The sequence below is a fragment of the Lycium ferocissimum genome, chromosome 8, assembly GCF_029784015.1.
Source record: "Lycium ferocissimum isolate CSIRO_LF1 chromosome 8, AGI_CSIRO_Lferr_CH_V1, whole genome shotgun sequence".
Lineage (NCBI taxonomy): Eukaryota > Viridiplantae > Streptophyta > Magnoliopsida > Solanales > Solanaceae > Lycium > Lycium ferocissimum.
This window is the reverse complement of record NC_081349.1, coordinates 21,216,087-21,240,884: the sequence shown is the minus strand read 5'-3', so window position 1 is coordinate 21,240,884 and position 24,798 is coordinate 21,216,087. Positions and strand designations below refer to the sequence as shown.

The 24,798-nt window shown below is 36.5% G+C and overlaps 1 protein-coding gene across 1 annotated transcript in view; it reads right to left on the bottom strand.

Annotated features, from left to right (window-relative positions):
* The window catches only part of LOC132067520 (ATP-dependent DNA helicase homolog RECG, chloroplastic), a 97,582-nt gene that overhangs the window by 38,111 nt on the left and 34,673 nt on the right, over positions 1-24,798 (bottom strand). The gene's annotated exons all lie outside the window — the stretch shown is intronic.

The following is a 24,798-nucleotide window of genomic DNA, read 5'->3' as shown; positions in this document are numbered from 1 at the left end:
TTTTTTAACTATAAGCTCGTCATAATTTATCCCTGCTTATCAATTCAGTCGGTACCTTAATATAACACTTTATCAAGATTTGCCAGCCTTTTCTAAATCATCTCTTAGTATCACTTGCCCTTTCCAAATTCCTTTTTACCATATCGACATCGACCTCTTAATTACTATCACCATCAATCCAGCAGTTAACTTATGTCTCGAGGTCAGCAATTCTCGTAGCTTAGTCAAATCTTATCATTACTGTGGACACGACCTTTCAAGACATATTACAAACCTATATCTCATTCTTTTTTTATTCAAAACGTATTTCAACGTTAGCAACTCTTTTCTAGATAATTAGACGACGTTTTTCCTTACATTCAAACCAATTACATAATAGTCAAGCCAACACCAATAATTATACGTTCAAGTACTATACCGAAGCTATTCAAGACAAGACTCGAGAACGCTCCGAACAGCCCGCACAACATTCCAAACAACCCACATTCACAACATTCGATAACACTCCACATACGACTATTACATATTCAAGTTATTCTTAATGATCCATAGTCATAACATCTTCATTGAAATGACCTTATAACAGCCCAACTAATACAACAACACAATATATACTCTTAACTAGGCTTAATCTTCCAATTCAACAAGAATAACAACATGCTCAAAACAGCCCCTAATCACAACATAAAAAGATGCCCGATAATCTCACGAACACCTACGAACATGCCAAACAAACCATCTACGTTTATTATACATTACCCAATATACTCTTTTCATCCAAATTAATGAAATATACCAACAACCATACGACAACAACATTACTCATTCATATGCAAAAAAAACTACATTAATATCATAATAAATCCTTACAACAGCCCACAAAATAAATTCAACTCCAACTTTAACCCTTTCATTATTTCATTCTCACCACATAATCCATGTCAACAACAACCACAATACAAATTAAAGTTAATTCACCATTTTCACATCAAGCAGCCCCCTAACGGTTTCAACAACTCTTCAACATCAACATACATAATTTTTCATATCCAACACACATCTACCAATATTATACAAGTCTAATCCACCTCTAAATCACATAGAAGAAGATTAAATCTTACCTTAACAACTTGGCTCCTTAATTTGCTGAAGTTGGTAATTTCAATTAATAAACACTCTTGCTGCTCCAATGGCTACTTCACGTTATTATAGACCCTTCAAATGGTTGAACTACCTTGGAAAAATTATTTTTGGATCAACAATTAAGAGCTCAAGTTCAGCTCATCCATGGCCGTGTCTCCCTCTCTCTCTAGGATTCAATTTGTGAAGAAGAGAGCCTCTCTCTCTATCTTTCAACTTTGTGGCTGAATTATGAAATGTGAGTCATCCAATTTCTATCTATATGCTGCCCATTTAGTTGACATGTGTCCAGCCCTTGACATGTGTCCCACTAACATCCATGAGCCAATCATAATTGTCCATGTATTTTAGTGGGGCCCACTTAATAATTTGATTAGGCTAGTTAATCCTAAATCCCCACTTAATAATCTAATCATGGTAAATTAATCTCTAATCTCCACAAATATTTCTATACCAATTAAAATTTATAAGCAATTCGTGCATTAATAAAAAATCGGGGATTAAAAGTCCTTGTCTCATATCCAAAAATAATCTTGTCCTTGGATTTATGTCAATTAGCTTACGAATAATCCGTCGTATAAAAATACGGGATATAACAATTTTGAAGCTTCATTGAGCAGCTTTTCGATGCAAGTGTTCAAACATGCCACTGTCAAGAGTTTCGCCATAATTCAATGATCGGGTCGGACGTGGACGAAGAACTCATCATCTTAGATTTTGGGACGTTGCAATTACCATAAACATTTATCACCCCTTCCTCAATTATGAATTTGAGGGTGACAAACCGTTCGACATTTATGTTCATGATAGTAAGCACCCTTTGGCACCAACCCACTCGTGACCACCTTTGGCTGATATAGTACCTCTTCGCAAGCGATAACATCATCATCCTATATAAAATCATCAAGCATTTGATTGAATGGAATAGCTGGCCGGCCGTGTGCTTTCATCCGACAACTCGTGTACCGCTTGAGCATGATATTGTAGAAGTTGAGGGCTAAGATTATATCTCAGGAAGCATAGTGTTTAGTGAAAGTGCTTTGCCTCACACGCATTGGTATATAATTTCATCAACATACTACATTAAAAGTATAAGAAATGTCAGTCACCTGAACAACTAAGTGAGTTGTTGCAACAAGTGTTCACTTGTTGCAACAAGTATTCCACTTGTTGCAACAACTCTCTTAGTTGTTGCAACAAGACCAATACTTGTTGCAACAAGTGTACCACTCGTTGCAACAAATATATAACTTGTTGCAACTAATACAACCAAAATAATACTTGTTTCAACAAAAATAATTGTTGTTTTCTAAACTTACAACAAGCCAACACCAATCTTCCATGCTTGTCATTATCCTCGAAGTCATCGCCTTAAATTCATGCAATGAATACATTGTACCCTTGCTCTTCTTGGCATTGACGAATTTTTCAAGCTTTTTCATTTTTTGAGCATCTGCATGCTTGTACACATTTACCTTTTTAAGATTAACAACAACAGCCGCCTTGTAGGGTGTAGAAGATTTCCTTGACCTAACATCGATGAGTGCCTTGGAAATTGCTTTTCCCCTCTTGCGAATGCTAATAGGAGTATAGGGTGAGATCGCCCTTCTTCGATGGATTGACACCCCTCTTGGATAACAAACTCTGTAAAGTAGAATTTGTGTCTTTTTGTGCCTTCACCAACTCCTCAACATTTTGTATCAAATCATCCATTCGCCGCTTGCAATAGGTGCATTCACAAGCACATTTCGATGTGTCGGCACCAACTGTTATACCCTATTTTAACCTAAGTCAAAATAGTTTACAACATCCCGGTAATTCCGGGGTTATTTAAAGTTAAGAGTCGCCACCTAATTATTTACGGTGAATTAGGGCACCTAAGATTATTAAAGTATTAATCTAGAGTTGATTTATTTTTAAAGTCTACGAAACCAAAATTCTAGGTAAGGGTTCTACTAACCTAGAGGGAAGGTATTAGGCATCCTCTAAGTTCCATTAATAATGGTTAATCCGACCAGACTTAGAGATAATTAGGCTAAGTGTAAATATTTTTTAATGTTTGGAAATAACTTATAAATATTGCTAAAGTTTTAGAGGAAAAATGTAGTAAGGTTATCAAAAATAGAACTTGTAAAAATAATAATTTATATGAAAGAATTTAGTTCCGAATTGCGTGATACACAACGTTTTAAACATAATTGAAAATAACTCAAAAGGGGGAGGCCTTCGCTAATTCCGCTTTTAAGAGTGCGGAAGAAATGGAATTTTTTTTTCCCCTTTTTATCACGTTTATACCTAGCGAAAATGTACTTGTTTGATTTAAACTCGGAGAGTTATTTAAAAATGTATTTGAATTCACATTTGTATATCAGTAATACCTTAAGATCCCCAATATAATAGGAATGAAAATATAACTTAAAGTATATGTTCGTGGTTTCACGCCCTTGAAAATCAATTGTCTTAATATAGATAAATATTATAAGTATTATAGATATTTTAATATAAAAGAAGAAAATGAAACTAGGAAATTAAATATTAGTTCGTCCTACCCATTTGCTAAAATTAAAACTACTAATTCATCTAAGGTTCATCTAAATTAAGAAAATAAAACAAAATAAAGAGTTAGTCATGCAATACAAATTAAATGCACAAAATAAAATAGAAGAGGCAATAAGCTAAATGGGCTCAGCCCATTTTTGAGATCGCTGTTTTCCCTCATTGGGCTTTGACCCAGAATTTCATTTTTATTCCATTGGCTGCGGACAGAATTGGACGGAAGAGGAATAATGTTTTCGTTGGGCCTTGGCCCGACACCGAATGCGGAAGACGAGTCCTTCGAACTCGTATGCGAAGGTCATGCAAAAAAAAAAAGAAAAGGATTAGTATACGATCGACGGATGATGTTAAACATGTAAAAATATAAACTCAAACAAATCAGCTAATCATGTATGTTCTATGTTTGTTTGAAGTATACCTCATGTACACACACTTATAGGATGTATAGAAAGAAGAAATGGGCAGCAAGGGGCTTAGAATGCAGTGATAATATTAGCAAAAGTGAGCAGCTTGCAAGTAATACAACATCTCACCACAAGGTGCAACAGAGAAGTGCCACAAAGTGAGTTTCAACAGCCACAAGAGTAACTGAGCAGCAGCCCATAACAATTGAACAATAGTCAAACGATGTTTAGCCAAAGTAATGGTCCCAAATGCAGGTTTGGTTTCAAACAATAAATCCCTTTTGCTTTTAAAGTGATATATGGTGTAGTAATTCACCCAAATAAACAAGAACCATCGTGGTATGTTGCAAAGAAAACAACAATAGTAACAAAACACATATAGGAATGTACCTATATTATGAATGGTACAGATTCGAGATCATGTATTGATTTATATTTTATACTCATAAACTAAGAATTTGAACATCTAGATCCCACACATATAGGATGGAGCTGGCAATAACTCAAGTACCAACTAGGTTAGCAATACTAATGTTCAAAGAAGACTGCAGCTATCTTCCAAAAGAAGCTGATTTAGAAAGTTTCAACACACAAATCTGGATCATACAAACAGATTGGACAACAGCTTCATCCGGCTCCTAACTTGAATTAACTACTTCTCAAAAATCTTGAACAAACAAACCAACTCTTCACTAAACCACCCTGGATCCAACATAAAAGCCATTCTGAACAGAACCACGCATGGGTTAAAAGACTTGCCAATATATACATTGAACCTTTTCACTAACACTTAATTGGATTGGCTAAAAGTTAGATCCAAAAATCAGACATAACCTTTAAAATTCTGAAACTGCACAGTTTAGATCAGCCTAGCCGAAATAGCCCAAACACGATCCATCATATTCATGCAAAAATTAATATCGAAAGGGTTCGAAACAACTTCATGCCTACTACTTACTGACGCTTAACAGAACCCAGAAACTCTAATCATATAGTATTAAAGCCTTCGTCAATTTAACAATTTGGAGAAATATGGGAACTTCAAGACATTCCTAGGCGAATAACAACCTGTCCTCTTAGCCTATTGATTTCTCCCGGGGTCTCAACTGGAGCAGACCACGTGTTCACATTAACTCCATTTAGAGCCAATTCCAACCAACTAACCAGAATCTCAAGTACAAAGCAAACTTAAAATGAATCTATTCTACATATTCTCATAAACGAATTATCATATTGACGTTAGACTCGAATTCAAGCATCCTTCAGTAGCCGACTCAAAAGAAAAAACAAAGCCCATAGATACTGCTAAAAAAAAAAAAATTAAATAGCATTCAAAGTAAATAAATATCCTAACATCTTAATCATATAAGAAACTTTGAAAGGGAATAATACTCTAGTCGAACCAGATTAATACCCTGATTAATATATGAACACCGCGGCAAGCGAAACGAAACGATAAGCAGGAATACAAACTCTTAACTTAAAACGAACTGAGAACTAAGTTGATTCACACGAAACCAAGATACCCAGAACTAAAATACTAAGATGAGATTGAAGATTACCTGCTTCAGGTGCAGTGAACAGGGTACCGATGTCTCGGATTTATGCTCGAACTCGATTAAAGTAACTAAAGTTTCAAAAAAAAATGAAAAATAGAGTAATTGTTGGCTGTTTTTTTCGAGTGAGGCTATCTCCTCTTTTTTTTTTTCGGCTGAAGGAACTCTCCCCTTTTTTTTTTGGGTCAAGAAAGTGAGTATTTATAAGGTGATTTTAGGGTTTCATTTGGGCGGGATTCGAAGTTGAAAATCGTTTCAAATCCAAACGTTAGGGTTTTCAAAATGAGTCAAAATAAGACCCGTTTGAATCTGAATGTCGAAAGCTTTTTCACAGATTTCCAATGGTTTGACTTTGATTTGTCCGCAATAAGTGGGAAACTTGCACAAAAATGGAGTGACAAGTCTGTGAGGGTTAAAGAGGGACCTGCGTTTCTTCGGAAATGGAAGGAAGAGAGACAAGACGACGACGTAGCGTCTTGCACAAAAATAGGGTGTCACGGGTCTGCCATGGTTGAACAAGTTTTGGTTTCTTGTTGAGAAAGGGAAGGGATGAGGGAGAGAAAAGGAGACGGGCGTGAAGATGATGACGAGGAGAGGAGCGTAGGGAGAGAGACGAGAAAGAGAGTGCGGCTGAAGAGAAAAGAGGGATTAGGTTTTTTTCTTTTTTTGTTCCAAAAGGTTTAGAAGATGAAAGTGTATGGGCCGGGTCGGGTAACAAGATAGTGGACCGGGTATGGGTTATCACGAATTGGGTTGGTCTGTTGGTCCGAAAATGTGGGCTGGTCCGTTTGGACCATTTATTTGGCTGAAATCCCTCTTCCATATTAATTATCTTGGGCTTCTAATTCAATAACTAGTCCAATATATACTATGATAAATTATGATTAATATGTAGAAAATAAAGGACTTGATAAAGGATAATTAATTTAACGAAAATAAAGTGACGACGAACCCTTTTGAAATTCGTGATAAAGTAATACTATTAATATTGGTAGTAGAATAATGAAAATGAAAGTAATGATAGTAGTAGAAATAATAGTGAAAATAAAATATTTAGATTTAATTAATTTAAAAGCCCAAGGAAATAAACTGAAATAAAGGAGGGACAAATTGGGTGTCAACACCAACAAAGGAAAATCTACCACCAAATCCACCACAACTAACATCTTCACCAATTAGAGTTTGTTCACAGACATCACCACCAATTAGAGTTTGTCCACCAACAACACCACCAATTGGAGTTTGTATACCAACATCAACATCATCATCTATTATTTTTTCACCGGCAATTTCTGTCGCAACATCATCAATAGCAAAGTTGACCACCAAGAACAACACCACCACCACCAACATCTACCACAATCGATTCCTTTTTTATGGCATTACATCCAGCCAATTCTAATTTCAACCCCTCAATCATTTTATCGTGAAACGTATTGTGGTGGCACAAAGGAAGCAAGGAATGGCATCTCCAACTCCCGCATGTCGGACAAGCCATGGGTGCACAACCTACAACAAAAAAGTAGATATATTAAAATGGTCCTAAATCATGAAATGCAACAGATGACTAGGTTATTGCAATAGGTGTCATACTTGTTGGACATTGTCCAACAGATTAGTAACTTATTGCAACAGATGTCATACTTGTTGGACGTTATCGAATAGATGACTAAGTTTATTCTATATACATGTCTTAAGGCTTACCTCTTCCAAAGGAGGGTTAAAAAGATCAACACTCAATCTTGTGTTGCTCTTCTTTGCTACCATCTAAGCATTCTCTGGAAAAGACACTTCTCGAAGGGTAGTCCTTCACTTGTTGTCGAAGGCGAGGAATGGTTTCAAATGCCCAAGCCTAGAAAACAAGATACCAAAGAAATCGTAATGATGATAGAAATACAAAAAGTACAAGAAATTGACATTGCAAATGCTTTACCATGAAAGCCCAAGGGAAGCCATATAGATTGATTGTCTTCACTGTTGGCTTAAGCTCTTTCGATAAATAGTCAACAATCAACTTGAAGCTTTCCCCACCCCATCCATGGTTATTGAATGCCTCATAGTCCTCCGCAAGTTTAAGCAAACCAAGTGGTATGTTGAGACTTATATCTTTTGCCATAAGAACACAGTGCACAAACCAAACTAAATAGAAGGACTGCTTATGCTTTTTTAACATGGTTTTGGACTGCAAATTTACAAGAAACTTATCTCCTTTGTAGTTTTTTCCAACTAACTCCACCAAACCAGTTTCACTCTTATCTTTTCCACCCTTTCCTACTTTCTTGGCTTTTTTGGCTGTCTTGTTAGTCCGGGCTGGCTTATTCAATACAACAGTAAGAAGCTCACAAGGATGACATCTAAGGCCAGTAACTATGGCAAACTCTTTCAAGCCAAAGCACACCAAGCATGCCACACAAGAATTAATCCAAAGCTCATCATTTGCATCCGAAAGAATTCTACGCTTCATAAGCCCATATACCATTTTCATTTGAAACCGTGCACCGGTCTCTTCAGCAGATCCAAATACACCCTAAAAACAAACTTTTCCTAAAGAAATCCCCCAATCCTCGCTTTTTAAGAATTAGCCTAAACATATCAAAGTTCTTGCCCATGCCTGATTTGACCGTAAGATCAACGGTGAAATTATTATTTTCATTCAACGGCATCCTCACGGCATACTTGTCAATACTGAAAACCTTGACGATCTCATCAATGGAAGGTCTGTTATGATCTATGTCCAATCTACTAGAAGATTCTGCAATTAAATTGGCATTCACACTATTTCTCTTCTTTGTTCTTAATTCAGCTATGAACATTGACAAGTGAACTGTATTTTCGGAAGCACTATCCTTTTCATCATCTTCATCCACTCCATCTCCTTCATCTACTCCATCAGCAGTTTCTTCAGCTTCTAATTCTTCTTCACTTTGTTCATTTGTATCTACGCTCCTTCGTTCGTACTTCCTATCTTTTCCGAGGATTGATTGTCGGTTATCGTCTCTTTCCTCTATATCCGCCGATTCAACAATAGATTTTGCTAAATCGCAAAGATTCTCTAATGATGATTGCGGTCCTAGCTTTTTTATTATCTCTATTACCCTCGTTGATTTCTCAACTTTTCTTTTAATTTTGAGACATTTTATCTACACACGGGAAAAAAAAAAGCTTCATCGATTAGGGCATCATTCGAAGTAAACAGATAATAAGAAGTGCAAAACATTTGATCAAACAAAATACAACAAATAATGAGAACTCCCCAACAAGCAAGAATTTGTTGCAACAAATGATGTAATTTGCAACAAGTGAATAGGTTGTTGCAACAGATTCTTCAGTTGTTGAATAAGGGATTAAGTTGCTGGATATCTTCTACAAACACAACCAAATAACTGAAGTAATGTCCAACAGATTTATAGTTGTTGCAACATATTGTATACTTGTTGCAACAACTAAAAATCTGTTGGACATCTTCTACAAATGAGAACCAAAAAGCTAAGCTAAGTCCAACGTATTTGTAGTTGTTGCAACATATTGTATACTTGTTGCAACAAGTGTATAACTTGTTGCAACAACTAAAAATCGTTGGATATCTTACAAACGAACCAAAAAGCGGAAAGTTACGTCCAATAGATTTGTAGTTGTTACGCAACATATCGTATACTTGTTGCGAAAGTGTATAACTGTTACGTGCAACAACTAAAATCTGTTGGATATCTTCTACAAACAGAACCAAATGACATAGAAGTATATAATTAAGCTTATTAAGTACCACAGTTATTATGGAAGTCAAATTGAACATAACCAGCCACGTGCGCATGATTTACCATATATAAGAAGACATTTCTTCTACTCAATTTTTAATCCTTAATAGCGACAGCCGACAAGGCGACAAGTAGAGCCTGTTTGGATTAGTTGAGGAAAAGCAGCTTTTAAGCATAAGTGCTTCTAAGTAATTTTTAAGTGCTTGTCTTTGGTTTTATAAATAATCAGTTATGTATTTGAATAGAAGTGCTGAAGATGAAAATAAGCCGTTACGTATTTGGTAAAAAAGTGCTGATGAGTAACTTTTTATGTTAAAATTACTGAAATGTCCTTAAATCTATTAAGTTAACTATATTTCGAAGTTTTCTGTAAAAACTTTAGATGCAACAAAAAAAACTCCACCCCCAATCGAGTTACTATGGTATTACGTTCCTCATCAGAAACTCCAGTGCCCACTCTGCTAAAAGAAATGAACCCTCAAAAATATGCTAAAGCAGAATTCAAGTACTGAAGTATTCGAAATACTCAATCACTCATCCTAAATCCACATAATTTACATTCTTTTTACTATGTATTAAAAGACCTTGAAAACCTTTCAGAAAACTGAAAAGTCTTACAACCCTATTGAATTACCTCACAGAACGAAATTCAGATATAGATATGACGTTTTCCGTTCTACGTTGAAAGACACCTCATACCACCCAAAAAAAAAAAAAAGATAAAAGGATCAAAAATATCTCTCTATTTTGAAAAAAGAGCTAAAAATATCTTCCAAACTTATTTTAGGTTAAAAATACCCCTCCATCCTTAAAGTTTTCAAATATAATTCTATCTTGACGAAAATTATTCCCAAAATTACTCAAAATCATTTTTAAACTCGCTCCATCATTTAAATTTGATCCAACTATATAGGTATGAAGTTTGAGGGAATTGGGGGATAAGGGGATTTTATGAGTTATTATCTAGTTGGATCGAGTTTAAATGATGGAGCAGGTTTAAAAAATAATTTTAGATTATTTTGAGGGATAATTTTCGTTAAGACAAGAATATATTCGAAAATTTTAAAGATGGAAGGAGTATTTTTGGTAAAATAAATTTGAAGGATATTCTTAGTCTTTTTTTCAAAATAGAGAGGTATTTTTGATCTTTTCCTCAAAAAAAACAAAAATGGAGAAGCAACACAAAAGAAAGGACAGAAACATTACTAGTTAACCCAGCTGTGAAAGGAGAGGAAGGCCGTCAGTGGAGATAAAAAGCAGAGAAGGGAACGGCAGTAAGAGAGAAATTAAATAACAGTAAATTGGGAATGTTGTCTTTGAGGGTATTTTTGTAATTATGAAAAGTTATAACGATACAAAAGTAAAATTATTGGTCAACTCAAAAAACTTAAAAGCTGAAAAGTAATAAGAGCCCATTTGGATTGGCTTCTAAATTGATCAAACCAGCTTATAAGTCATTTTAAATTTATTTGAATATTTAGCAAAAATATAAAATAGCTTAAATTAAGTTAAAAAGTGTTTAAAATAAGTCAAAATCAAGAAGTTGCTCAACTCCAATTTATTTTTTAATTTAAAAACTATTTTAGTTTGATAAAAAACTTCACCCTTTTATCCCTTATATTTTCTGTTAATTCCAATACCACATTTATTCCTAAAAACCCTTTAAGCACTTTTATACAAATAAGAAACTGCTTATTTATAAAATAACTTTCAGCACTTAAAAATATTTTAAATACTTATACTTAAAAGTTATTTTTTTCAGCTAATCCAAACGGGCTCTAAGTTAAGTTGCCCAACTTATTATTTTTGATTTATTTTAAGCACATTTTAACTTATTTTAAGCACTCTTTCAATATTATCAAACAGTATAAAAAGATAAAAAGAGCTTATAAATAGGTTTGATCAGCTTATAAGTCAATCCAAACACATAGCAATTTGCAGCTGACAAGTTTATCGCAAGTTGTCACTGACAGGTCTACAGCAATTTCCATATTCAAATAAATCATCACAGTAACTGCGTGGTCCGTACCCATGTGGTGATGTGGAGCAAGCAGCAAAGAAAGCACGATGAGTGGAGGTCCGCCATCCAAATTGACTTAGAAATTCTTCCGCTCCCTGGCCCCAACCATGCTCAACTTGTGATGGAAGAAAAAATCAACTGTTCGATCCGAAGCAGAGAACAACCACTGTGTAATTACAAGGGCGGATTTAGAGGTATCCGATCCGAACTCCCTCGACAAAAAATTAAGTATATACGTAGAGTAAATTTTCTGTATTTATATATATATATTAACTTTTGAACACCTTGAATAAAAATGGCTAGCTTAAGTGATCCAGGGTGTTCAAAATAGTCTCTACCATTCTACGTTCGATTCCCATCATCAACATTATTTTTTATATTTAGCTTTTATTATTATTTTCAAACCCCCTGAGTAAAAATTCTGGATCCGTCAATGATAATTCAATTTTGAGTTTTTTTGGGGTAAGTAAGACATATATTATATATTAACAAAACTACTACAGATGAGCATGATGTCGTGGTTCAGCCGCGATATTACAAACACCAAAGTCAGTAGATGATCTAGTAGGAGCTAAAACATTAAAACTATTACAAAGCATACGCAGGATTTTTTGTAAGAGGTGTCGACACTAAATAAGAGAATAGATTGAACAAATTAGAGGGAAGAATGAACAACTTTTTGAACGTTATTTTAAGTTTAGTTTGGCTAATCCAGTTCAATTTTAGTTTAAATGAATTTAATGTCTATCATATATGCAAAAGTGATATTTGGTTTGTTTGATCCTTTTGGGGAAGGGTTTGAGTATCTAAAAGCGTATTGTTTAGCAACTAGACGTTAAAATAAAATAAAAAATCACAGAAACTCGCTACGGAGTAGGTTCGACCTTGGGTTGAAAGGTACATAAGAAAGCACTTAACCAGTGAGCCAAGGAGCGGTTTATGCTCAGCGGTGTCACTGTAACATATATGTACACATATTATGATTTTTCAGATTATATATTGATGAGTTATTTGTAACCTATGTTTTGATGAATTGACAAATTGTTATGTGTCCTACAATGTATAATCGTCAATTTGGTTTCAAGGAACCAGAAGCAAATCCGTCTCATCCTCACAAAGCTGCAGCTCATATGAATGAAGGAACCAGATACGTCTCTAGAGGGACTCGCATCCCCTAAGGCCGTCGAGCCAACTCTATAGTCGTAGAAGGCGCTTTTTACACTACACCGGCGGACGGAAAGAAGACAACTATAGCATGTTATGGATCAATGGTATGTCCTTTTCATCTCAACTCTTGCCTCTCATATATATATACATCATCACACAAGAGAAACCCTAACACTTTGCAATCAAAAGAGTTTATCTTTCAAAGCGCAACGAGCCGCCTCTCAAGGTGCTCTCAAGAACAAGACTCCAACAATCAGAGGGACCATGTCCAACCACTAAAGATATCTTAAGTCCTTAGGTTTGTTGAGTCTTGTCTTGTGTTCTTAACTTGTATTCCTACACAGCTTTTCAAGAAAGTATAATAGTAGGATAGTTTTACAACCAGTGTTGCTTTATATTCTTGGCTAGAGTTAGTCAAGTTAGGTTGGGGTTCTTGGCTAGAGTTAGTCAATGAGCGTTTGTTTGCAATAGAGTTATTGTAAACATCCTTGTTATAGAGGTATTGTAAGGGGTGAGGTTTAAGAGTTTAATTCCTAGGTTGTAATCTAAAGTTACTCAGTTTAGTGAAGTTGGAAATCCTACTGGGATAGATCGTGGTTTTTAATCCCTTGAGCAAGGAGTTTTCCATGTAAATATCATGTGTTATTTATCTTCAGTCATACTCGTAAAAAACAGATAGAGAACCTGGTTCTCTATACTGGTTTGGTGGACTCATACAATATATCATATATACATTTATATTATTTATTTGATCAAGTGGCGTCGGATGACACCCCTAGCCATAAGGTGTGTCCGCCCTTTATTACAAAGCAACAGAGCTTGAGGGCTTGCAGCTGCAGCAGATGAAACCATACGTAAAGTCGCGATTGCTGGAGGTGGATCACAAAAGAGGGACAGACATGATGAAGAAGCCTGTTTCGTTGCCAAACGTGCTAGACTATCTGCTAGAGAATTCTGCTCCCTGTATATATGCCCTACTAGAGGGCTATTCAACATTTTGATGACAAACCTGCAATCATCAAACAAGGAAGAACAGTTACTGTTGTTTCCATTTAGTAGATCAGCCAACTCCTTAGTATCAATTTGAACTTGAAGGTGTCTGAGGTTATATTGCAAGGCTAGTTTATGAGCAAAATTTATTAAAATTTTAATAAATAGTAGACACAGACCCACAACCTTAAAATATAATAGGTTCAATATTAAAAATATCAAAAGATTGAACCCACCGAGTTTAAATCCTGGATCCATCTCTCGCAATTACAACCTAATACTTACAGAGTATAGTAACTATCAATATCTGTTTGTTTGTCATAACGTAATTATAAACACAATTCTGGTTGCATAAGTGTAATTACACAGTTGGATTTTTAAAATTTTAAAATAAAAATTAATTATATATATATATATAAAAAAACTAAACATTAATGTCTGACAAATATGGGAAAAAACTTCTCTCCTCTCTCTTCGTGCATGCTCCCAATAGTTAACTGTTGTCAGTAGGGTTTTTCCATGGCTAAGAGGGTCAGAGGAGGACGAGGCTGTGGACGCCCAAGAAAGGAACTGATTCTTGCTGTTGGAAGTTCGGTAGTGCTCGAGTACACTCGGAGAAGTCAAAGGATACGCAGACTAGGAATTATCATAGGAAGATACAAAGTAATTGTAGTGGGGGTGGAGCTGTCATCTGGATACAAGGCGGGAGCGAGGTTCCCAAGTTCGAAGGGCTGAAATAAGACGAGGCTCGCTTGATCTCGAGAAGTAAACGATAAAACGGTAAATCCGATTCCCTGTGGCTCCGGCGATATTAGATCCATTCCCCACAGAGTACCATAGCAAACTGATGTGTGCTTTCGCTTTCGGGCTAAGTTTAGGACTGCAGGTAAGATGTAACAGTAAGAACCGCGTGCAGAAATATAGAGGTGGTTTTAAATACACCATCCATATAAAGCCAGTTAATCAGTCCTGAGTTTTGACCCAGCGTTTGAAGGATGATCATGTTCGACGCAGGGATGTCTCTGTCGCCTGGTGAGTTCATGCGGGGCGTTTTAGAATTCTGGCATACTCGGAACACATACCTCCGTCCCAAATTTCTCAGCTTTTAGTTACGATATGTGTTAACGTATGCGTTTGCGTAAGGTGTTATGCTTCTTTTGTTACAATGTTAAGATCGAACCATAAATGCGGAAGATGAAGTGAAGAAAACCCTAGAGGTTTGAGAGAGAAAAAGGAAAAGGCTTTTCATTGTCTGGTAAAATGAGAAAATGAATATTACAACTATGCTAGGAATGTTCTCAATGAAGCCTTTTATATACAACATTTAAAACAACTAAAAGGACTAAAGTGTGTATCAGCCAATCTTTAAGTTGGATCCGGGTCAATGGAGACTTGGGCCTGGGACTTGCATGTATGAATCGGGCCTCGGTCAACACCCCCCTCCCCCTCAAGCTGGAGGGTGCAAACTCGCCAAGCTTGCGCAACATAGAGTGATGAAGAGGGCCGAGCAAAGATCTTCGTCATAATATCGGGCTAACCGAGCAGAAATAAGCAACAAAATGTGAGAAATGAGAAGCGGCAAAACAATCACGCACATAATGACGATCTTCTATTTCGATGTGTTTGGTGCGCTCATGGAAAACTGGGTTCTTGGCGATGTGTAAAGCAGCTTGGCTATCACAAAATATGGGAACAGGGTCTGAAACATGAAGGCCAAGGTCTGCAAGTAGCCTGACCAGCCAAGATATCTCAGCAACAACCTTGCGTAAAGCTCTGTATTCAGCCTCGGCTGACGAAAGGGATACAGTTGGTTGTTTCTTACTTTTCCAAGAAATGGGGGAACCACCCAAAGTCACATAAAACCAAATTAACGTGACAGCTAGAGACGAACGAGCGGCCAATCGAGTCGGGAGAAAGCAGCCAAGGAAAAATCAGGAGAGGAAGATAGCAAAAAATACACGATCGGAGTGCATTCAAAAGATATATTAGAAACATAGTGACTATCATATGAGGAACCACCGGGACTTGCCGGAACCGGCGAGATGTTGCCAGACCGAAAAGATAAATCAGGCCGAGTATGTTGGAGGAAATTCAGTTTGCCAACAAGCCTCCGATAGATGGTTGGGTCAGGTAGGAGAGCACCCAAATCCGGAGACAATTCCACAGAACCATCCAAAGGTGTAGCAACTGGAGAAAACTGAGAGCATTTGAATTCCTCCAGTAAATCAAAAGTGTATTTCTGTTGGTTCATAATGTAGCCAGATGGATGGGAGAGAATTTCTAAACCAAGGAAGTAATGAACTAGACCCAAGTCTTTGATTTTGAACTGGGAATCCAAAAATGATTTCAAACTGGTCATTTCAGCTATGTCACTACCAGCTAACAGAATATCATCAACATATATCACCAAAACCACCAAAGTATCACCAGAGACCTTTGTAAATAAAGAGTAATCATTTTCTTGGGAATGTAGCCCCGAGACAACAGTGCTTCAGACAGTTTGGAAAACCACTATCTAGAAGCCTGTTTGAGGCCATAAAGAGACTTCTTGAGCTTGCATACCAAAGGAGATAGGGAAGAAGTAGAGGCAGAAGATACTTGAAGTCCAGGGGGTATCTTCATGTATACATCCTCATGGAGATCACCATGGAGGAAAGCATTGTTGACATCAAGTTGAAAAATTGTCCAGTTTCTCTTAATAGCAAGGGACAAGAGACACTTAACAGTGGTGAGTTTAACAACCGGAGAAAAGGTTTCAGTGTAATCAATACCCTCCTTTTGAGTATCACCCTGGATGACAAGTCTAGCTTTATACCTTTCGATAGAGCCATCAGATTTTTGTTTGATCTTGTAAACCCATTTGCATGGGATGGCTTTCTTGTGAGAAGGGAGGGGAAAAATGTCCCAAGTATTATTAGCCTCAAGAGCCTTAAATTCCTGTAGCATTGCCTCTTGCCAAGTAGGATTGGAAACAGCCTGTTGGTAAAACTGAGGCTCATGCATATGTAGAGTAGCATTGGAAACCTTGGAATTGATAGTAAGGGGTGGGGAGGCAGGAAGGACAGAGTAACAGACATAGTCAGCAAGATGAGAGGGTGGGTGAGATTGTCTAGAACTCTGCCTTGTAGGTAAATGAGGATGAATAGGGACAGGTACAGGAAGAACAGGAGGTAGAGAAGTTGTATCGGGAAGAGGAGATAGAGAAGTAGTAGGTGCAGGAGCAGAATGTGCCAAAGAAGGAGAAGGGAAATCTGAGAAATCAGGTGGAGGAGGTGGAAAAACAGTGGGGGAAGAGTGAGGATAAGGGAATAGATGTTCATGAAATACCACGTCCCTGGAATAAAAAATGGAATGGGTGGACAGATTTAAGAGTTTGTACCCCTTTTTGCCAAAAGGATAACCCAAAAAAATGCTAGCAACAGACCTAAGTTGAAATTTTCCTCTACCAGGTTTAGGAGTGGAAGTATAGCAAAAACAGCCAAAAGATCTAAGGTGATCATAACTAGGGGAAGTACCATGAAGTTTTTCAAAATGAGAAACATGATGTAGAATTGGAGAAGGAAACCTGTTAATGAGGTAGGTGGTTGTGAGTACACAGTCACCCCAGTACTTTAAAGGAAGTTTGGATTAGAAAAGAAGTGCTCTAGAAACCTCAAGAAGGTGTTTGTGTTTCCGTTCTACTATGCCATTTTGTTGTGGGGTATGTGGAATGGTGGTTTGATGAAATATACCATTGTCAGAAAAAAATTGTTGAATTTCTGAACCACTACCTAATTCATAAGCATTGTCTGACCTAAATGTTTGAACATGAGACTGAAAATGTACTTTGACCATGATTGTGAAAGCCTTTAAAACAGAGATAGCATTAGATTTGGAAGATAGTAAATGAGTCCATGTAACTCTTGAAAAATCACCAATGTTAAAAAATATTTATGACCAGTGTATGTTAGGGTGTTATAAGGACCCCATATGTCAATATGCACAAGTTGAAAAGGTACGGAGGTGTGAGTTGTGCTATGTTGAAATGGCAATCTTTGTTGTCTGGCTTGAGGGCAAATATCACATAGGAACAGCTGTTTAGGGGAAAGTTTATCAGAGAGAAAAGGTATTGATTTCATTCTATTAAAAGGCATGTGTCCTAATCTTTGATGCCAAAACAGGTCAGTCTTATTAACAACAACGTCAGAATTACAAGTAGTACGAATAGAAGAAACAGGAGAGTGAGGAATATTACAATGGTAAGTAGAGTCTACAGAAGTAAAAGAAGCAACAGGTGACTGACTGGCATTAGAGTTCATGAAGTATAGGCCATTTGCAGCTTTACCAATTACCAACTGCCTCTTCAGAGAAAGGCCCTGTAAAGTGCAATTGGTTTTGGTAAAGAGAGCAGTACAATTAAATTGAGTAAGTAATCTATGGACAGATATGAGATTAAAATGAAAGGATGGAACCAATAGTACATGATGAAGAATCATATCTGGTCTAAGGTGCAAGGATCCTGTTGATATAACTTTCACTTTATATCCGTTAGGTAGTATGATTAAGAAAGGTGAAATTAGAGGTGTGAGGTTGTGTAGAAGGTGTTTATGTGGTGTCATGTGGTTAGTGGCACCGGAATCAATAATCCAAGGATTTATTCCTAAATTTGACACTACAGATGCATGAAAGGCAACAGAGTTAACTTTAGGATGGTTGTACACACCTGCAAAACTGGCATAACCTGTGTTGTCATTGGAAGAGTGTTCTGATTGAGCAGGGGAGATATGGTTGTTGTGGAATAGAGTCATGAGGTGCTGATATTGAGTTTTGGAAAAACCATGAACAGCAGATTCAAAACTTGAGTCAGAGTTACCAAGTTCTGGAGATAAACCCTCAGTCTGAACACAAGAAGCAGCCCTCTTGTTCTTAGTGAACTTAAAATCCGGAGGGTAACCATGAAGTCTGAAACACTTCTCAATAACATGTCCAGACCTCTTGCAGTACTTACAATAGAGATTATTAGGGTTGATTGGAGCATATGGAGCAGATCTCTTTGATTCAAACTGATGGGGACTGGCTGTAACAGGCCTCTTAGAATTGTAGTCAAATTGGACTCTTTGAGTGAAATTTTCTTGTTTGGATACTGTGGGGAACTGGATCCTCTATGAAAAGAGCCCGAGTGTTGAGTAGAACCCACATGGAAAGAGGCTGAATCACTTGAAAAACTGGGGATTGGAGCAGAAGTTTCTTTTTGCCTCTCATCATGTTGAAGCATGGAATAAGTCTTACTAAGTGAGGGTAGGTTATTCATCATGAGGATGTTTGACTTACAGGTGGAATATGATTCATTTAGGCCACTGAGGAATTGAAAAAGTTTTTGTTCCTCAATAAACTTGGGCAGTGCACACAGGCCCAACATAAGCAGTGTTTAATTCATCCCATAGGGCCCTCAATCTGGTGAAGTAGGAAGCAATGTTCGAGGCCCCTTGGGAAGTAGAACTAAGCTCCCTTTGTAGTTGAATGTACTTAGATCCATTTGATTGCCCAAATCTTTCAGTTATATCAGTCCAAATGTCTTTAGCTGTATCAAAACCCATTACACTAGTTGTTATGTCTGTGGAGAGGGAATTGGTTATCCAAGCGATTACCATATCATTGCACCTCTCCCAGAAGGGGTAGTAAGCTGAATCAGCTGCTGGTTTAGCAGCATTACTAGTACCAGTTATCATTCCTAGTTTATTTTTGGCAGATAAGGCAGTAAGCATATTTTTCCTCCATACTACAAATCCATTTCCATCGAACTTAGGAGAAACTAGATGAATACCCGGACTATCAGACGGATGAACATAGAAAGGATGAGTAGATGCTATATTGAATTCCTCAAATCCTTGCGTCGAAGATGTATTAGATGTACCCATAACGACTTGACTAATGAAGGTATAATATTTGACAGTCACAAATAGCAGGTAACAACACGAAAATTCAGAGGATCACAAACAGAAAATGTAACTACAATCAACTGGTACACATATAGAAATGAAATAGTGTTAGTTTACCGCCCTTCTTCGCAACCCGAAGAAGCAAGGCCTTGAAAGTCAATTTTTATCCCCAAATTTTCGATTCCTCTCGAACAGAAACCGTAGATGCGATTTGCTCGAACAAAACACCACCGACACTCAAAACTCAACCAAATTGATCGAAACAAGGGTGAAAATGTTTACAAACATCTGGAGAAGATTGCATAAGCCAAAAATCGCCAAAAAAAATTGATTTAAATTACTGGGTCAATGAAAATATCGAAAATAAACTTCCAGGGTAAGATCGTTTGATAGAGGGGAACAAGGAGATCTCGAAAAACCTGCTCTGATACCATGTTACAATGTTAAGATCGAACCATAAATACGGAAGATGAAGTGAAGAAAACCCTAGAGGTTGAGAGAGAAAAGGAAAGAGAGCTTTTCATTATCTGTGTAAAAAATGAGAAAATGAATATTACAACTTGTGTCTAGAATGTTCTGATGAGCCTTTTATATACAACATTTTAAAACAAGTAAAAGGACTAAAGTGTGTATGAGCCAATCTTTAAGTTGGATCCGGGTCAATGGAGACTTGGGCCTGGGACTTGCACGTATGAATTGGGCCTCGGTCAACATCTTTTCACACTATTACCGATATGAAAATAATGGACAAAATCGGATTCAATTATCAATTGCCCCTATCGGAAATAGGATTGATAATCAGAGTAACATCTCTTTTCCTTTCAAGAGTTCTTATGCGTTTCCACGCCCCTTTGAGACCCCGAAAAATGGACAAATTCATTTTCTTAGAAAGCGTCGCATATTGTGTTATGCGTCGCACTTCGGAACTAAAATGTCATGAAAGCCAATCCATTGCTTCAAGATGCATTGGCATCTGCGGCCGCATAACTCTTTATGAGCCGCAAAATGCAACGCAGACCGTCTTCATGTTTTTTCTACAAGACGCGTTTTTTCGAATTTTAAAACTACTTTTCAGTTTTCCAAGCCCTAAGCACGACTTTTCGCTCCTCTCCTTTCCTCATCCTCCCACGTCAAGGTAAGATCACTCTAATCACTCCATAAGATGCCATAAGAAATGCTCCAAGTATATCCCTTTTTGTAAAACTGCCATAAGATTTATACAAGTCCTTTTTAAAGTTAGCAAATACTTTTCTTTTGTTTAATTGAAGGTCAACCATATCCCTTTATTTTCATCTCTTTCCCTAAACTTGTATTTGATTAAAACTCCTTTGTTTCATTTCAATTAAAGTAAGCTTGGCCCCCCAAAAAAAAAAACTTAGAAAAAATCATTTAAGCCACTCAAACCACTAAAATCCCTATCCAATAAAACTTACTTTGAAATCATTTTTTTTCTTAACCATTTTGTGAACTATAAATCTTGAAAATGAAAGAGAAGTTGAGTTTTCCTTAAAATGTCCCTCATTTCCATTATTTTGTTTTTTCACAAGAGAATAAAATATTTCTTTGTCATTTTTTGAAAGAAGGAACAATCTTTATCTTTTGTTGGGTCCGAATTTTAAAAATGTATTCGGGTTGGTCCGAAACAATATAAGCATCGATTGCCTAATTTTCAACTAAGTTTCAACCACAGGTTTCAATATTCATACAAGCATTCTACACATATAATACAAATATGTAAAAAAATGACAAAAATGGGCTGGTGGCTTTACCCATCCCATCAAGCTAAACTTGAACCATTTTCATCTATGGTTGGGCCTTCATGTTGCAGTTGGACTCGAATGATCCGAATATTATGTTGGGCTGCTGGTCCGCTATTAATTGTTTGGGAATCACTTGGGCTTCAGGCCCAAATTCCCTTTCTTTGTTTGGCTAGAGGTGACTCGATGAAGAGAGGATTATGTTGGGCTTTTGGCCCAACACATAATGTGGAGGAGGATGAGCCCATTGGACTAGAGTTGTGCATGTTAACGGTTAAACCAATAATCCGAACCAATAATTGGGTTATTGGATTAATGGTTTGGGTTAGTGGGTTAATGGTTCGGGTATCGGGTGGTGTTCTGATTATTGGGGTATCGGTTGGGGTCTCGGGTTCACCACTTTTGTTAACGGGTGAACCAATAACGCGATAACCATTTATTTAATTACAATTATACACTTCCATATATAACCTTTCATAAATAATTTGTGGAGTCCAGCCCAGTGAATTCACTCCATTATTACCCTTCCATATATAATTACTTAGTAAATCCTAAGTCAATTTATTCTCCCAGGTGAAGTTAGCGCAAGGTTTTACAAGAACTTAGCCCGAATGTCAAAGATTCTAATTGCTTCCAAAGGTGTGAAACAAACTTTACCAAGCATCAAGTACCAAATTCTTGTGGAAATAACTGCGGTGAACACAGCCTCCTCTCTACAATTTTGTGTCAGCGATGGAACGTGGTAAAGAGAGCAAAAATGAGAGAGTTGTTGAGGACTTCGGATGAAGCATAAAAAAGACAATATTGTCAAATTGGAAAGGCTAGTATAAAGGATGCGGGGAACTAGGATTCATGTAAATATGAAGAAAAGGTTTCAAGTTTTAACGTCTTGGAGATGCCAGCCAGCTTCCAATTTCAAACTCCATTGATAGCTAACTCATTGCAGGCACTTTCTTTTGTAGCTACTTTATTCATTTTGCATCTCATTAATTCGTTTCTAATTCTGCTTTGAAGATGGATTCTTTGTTCTTGAAAAAATTTCGTGTGATATCTTAACGATTAAACCGATAACCAAACCGATGACAATCAAAAATCGATTAACCAATAACCCATTAACCGATATCTTAATGGTTGTTTAACGGTTTAACATGTCTATAAACCGATAACCGATAAGTTTAACCGATAACTTTCAAACCCGAACCGAACCACCCAATACGCAGCCCTACATTGGACCCATTTCATGCACACAAAAGAAAAGAGACGGAATTAGCATATATTAGTGGCAGGCTTTACACTTAAAACAAATCTGAAAATCCACATACGTGCTCAATATTTCTCTAAATTCTCAACAAAGCAACACCAAATATACACTAAATATATAAAGAGCAGCATCTTGTATATTTGAAACAAGGAATCTGAAGTCGTGAAGATACATCAAAAATGCATAACTAGGAAGCTTTAAGCGTTAGCTTCAAGAGAGGGTGAAGCTATAACTTACACACTATATCAAAAGAAAACAAAGCCTGTAGGTCATTCGCTAAATAAGAATCCTAACAAATATTGAAATCACACCAGCATGTTCAGACCATAGGAAGGAAAATATATCCAGTAAGCTGAAACTGAGAATAACATTTAAAAAAAAAAAAAAAAAAAAAAAAAAAAAAAAAAAGAGAGAGAGAGATGGAAATTTCACTTATTTGATTTCACTTGTGCAGGTGCCCTTCTTTGGGGTGGTCTTTTCAAATTTTATTTCCTTCATATTTGAAATCTTTAAATTTTGTCTTCGCTAAATCCATAGGTTTCCAGGTTGAACCCCCTTTGATCAAAAATTTTAAAAAAAAAATTCGCAAGTAATAGATTCAAATTCGCTTATGCCACTCAAGATACGGTTAGCCGAAGGAATTAGCAAAGTTATGGGGCGTATGCACCCGCATACTTATGCCTTATGGGAGACTCTGACATAATTATCTTGCTTGAAGATAACTTTGATAATTCGCTTCATAAGTTTTATCTTGATCGTATAAAAGTTTGCCGATTAAAAGTATGCCCCATTGTCAGTACAACTATTGGATTTACCAAACTTATGCCGATGGGGCATATATCTTATGGGCAAATCTTGCCTTAAGCATATATATGTATTTTTTCAAGCATATATACAAAGTTACATGGAAAAGTATTATGCCACAACCAAATGTCCATCCCATACAAATTCACACTTTGGTAGCCCATACAAGGTAGATTAGCGGCCTGATAGACTTGAATATTTTCCACATCTTATTGTGCAGACCCAAGAAATATTTTCCCGTCTTTATTTTGAATGCTCCATCACAAAAGGATTGTGGTGCAGTGTTGGTATGGGCGGGTACACTAGAAGAATAGGTGGCAGATGAAATCACATGGATCTCACACCGTTGCGACCTGAAATCGGTGCCACCTTGCTCCATTACTTTGTCGCATTTTGGTATGCTAGTGGCATTGGTTTGGAGAGAAAGGAACCTACTCGCATTTCAAAATACTCGGTTTCTTCGATAGACTGGAGAGATTGCACAACATATTCACATCAATGAGAACAATTTCAAATCAGAGTTTCTTGCTTTATGAATTGCTATCCTAGCTAAGTGTAGTTGATTAAAAACTTTGTTGTTTTTTAATGTAATAGTTGCTCTAGTTTGACTTATACAAGTTAGTGAGTAGGAATTTTACCATGTACGGTTGAAGGTGGCTTGACTTTGTCTTATCTGCAAGTTTTTTGGATGGAATAAAATAGACTTTCAACTAAAAAAAAAGTTTGCCTTATAAGGCAAAGTTTAAATTTTATATCTTACTCAAATGTTGACTTTTAGTTATGTTTAACTAAAAGTACGGAATTTTACTGAGGGGGGGGACTTTTAGTTATGCGGATCAGATAACTTTAACTTTTTCTTAAAGATTGTATCTTGGATCCGGCATACACTCACTAATCTGCTTGCATAAATTATTTTTTTATTTTATGCTTGAGGGGTTGACGAGAATTTCATGTATTCGCTCATCTTTCAAGCAAAGGGCAAAATTTAAAGACCACAAAATATGAAGGCAAAATTTAGGCAGCAAATTTGAGTGGCAAAATTTAAAGACCACCCCAAACGAAGGGCAATCCGTGCAAAAAAATGATTTCACTTTAAAGGTTTGAAATGGGCCGGGTATGTGTCGTGGGCTGAAAATTTTGGGATTAAGAATGGCTAATGCTTAAATTTAAGGAATAGCCACTCCGATTTCAATTGTAGCCAAGGTTTAGTAGAAAGGCCAATATAAAACCCCGTTTGAAATCAATTAAATAAAATTGAGATGGGTTAATGACTCAATTAATTAATTAAGCTTTTTGATTTTAACAAAGCAAAATATGACTTTAAATTGACAATTAAAATGCGTATAATATGACTTTAAATTGACAATTAAAATGCGTATTTAATTAGAATCCTAGTTCTTTATATAAATTGATTTTCAAATTGGTGAAAAAAAAATATAGACATATTTAATATTTAAAATATAGAAACTA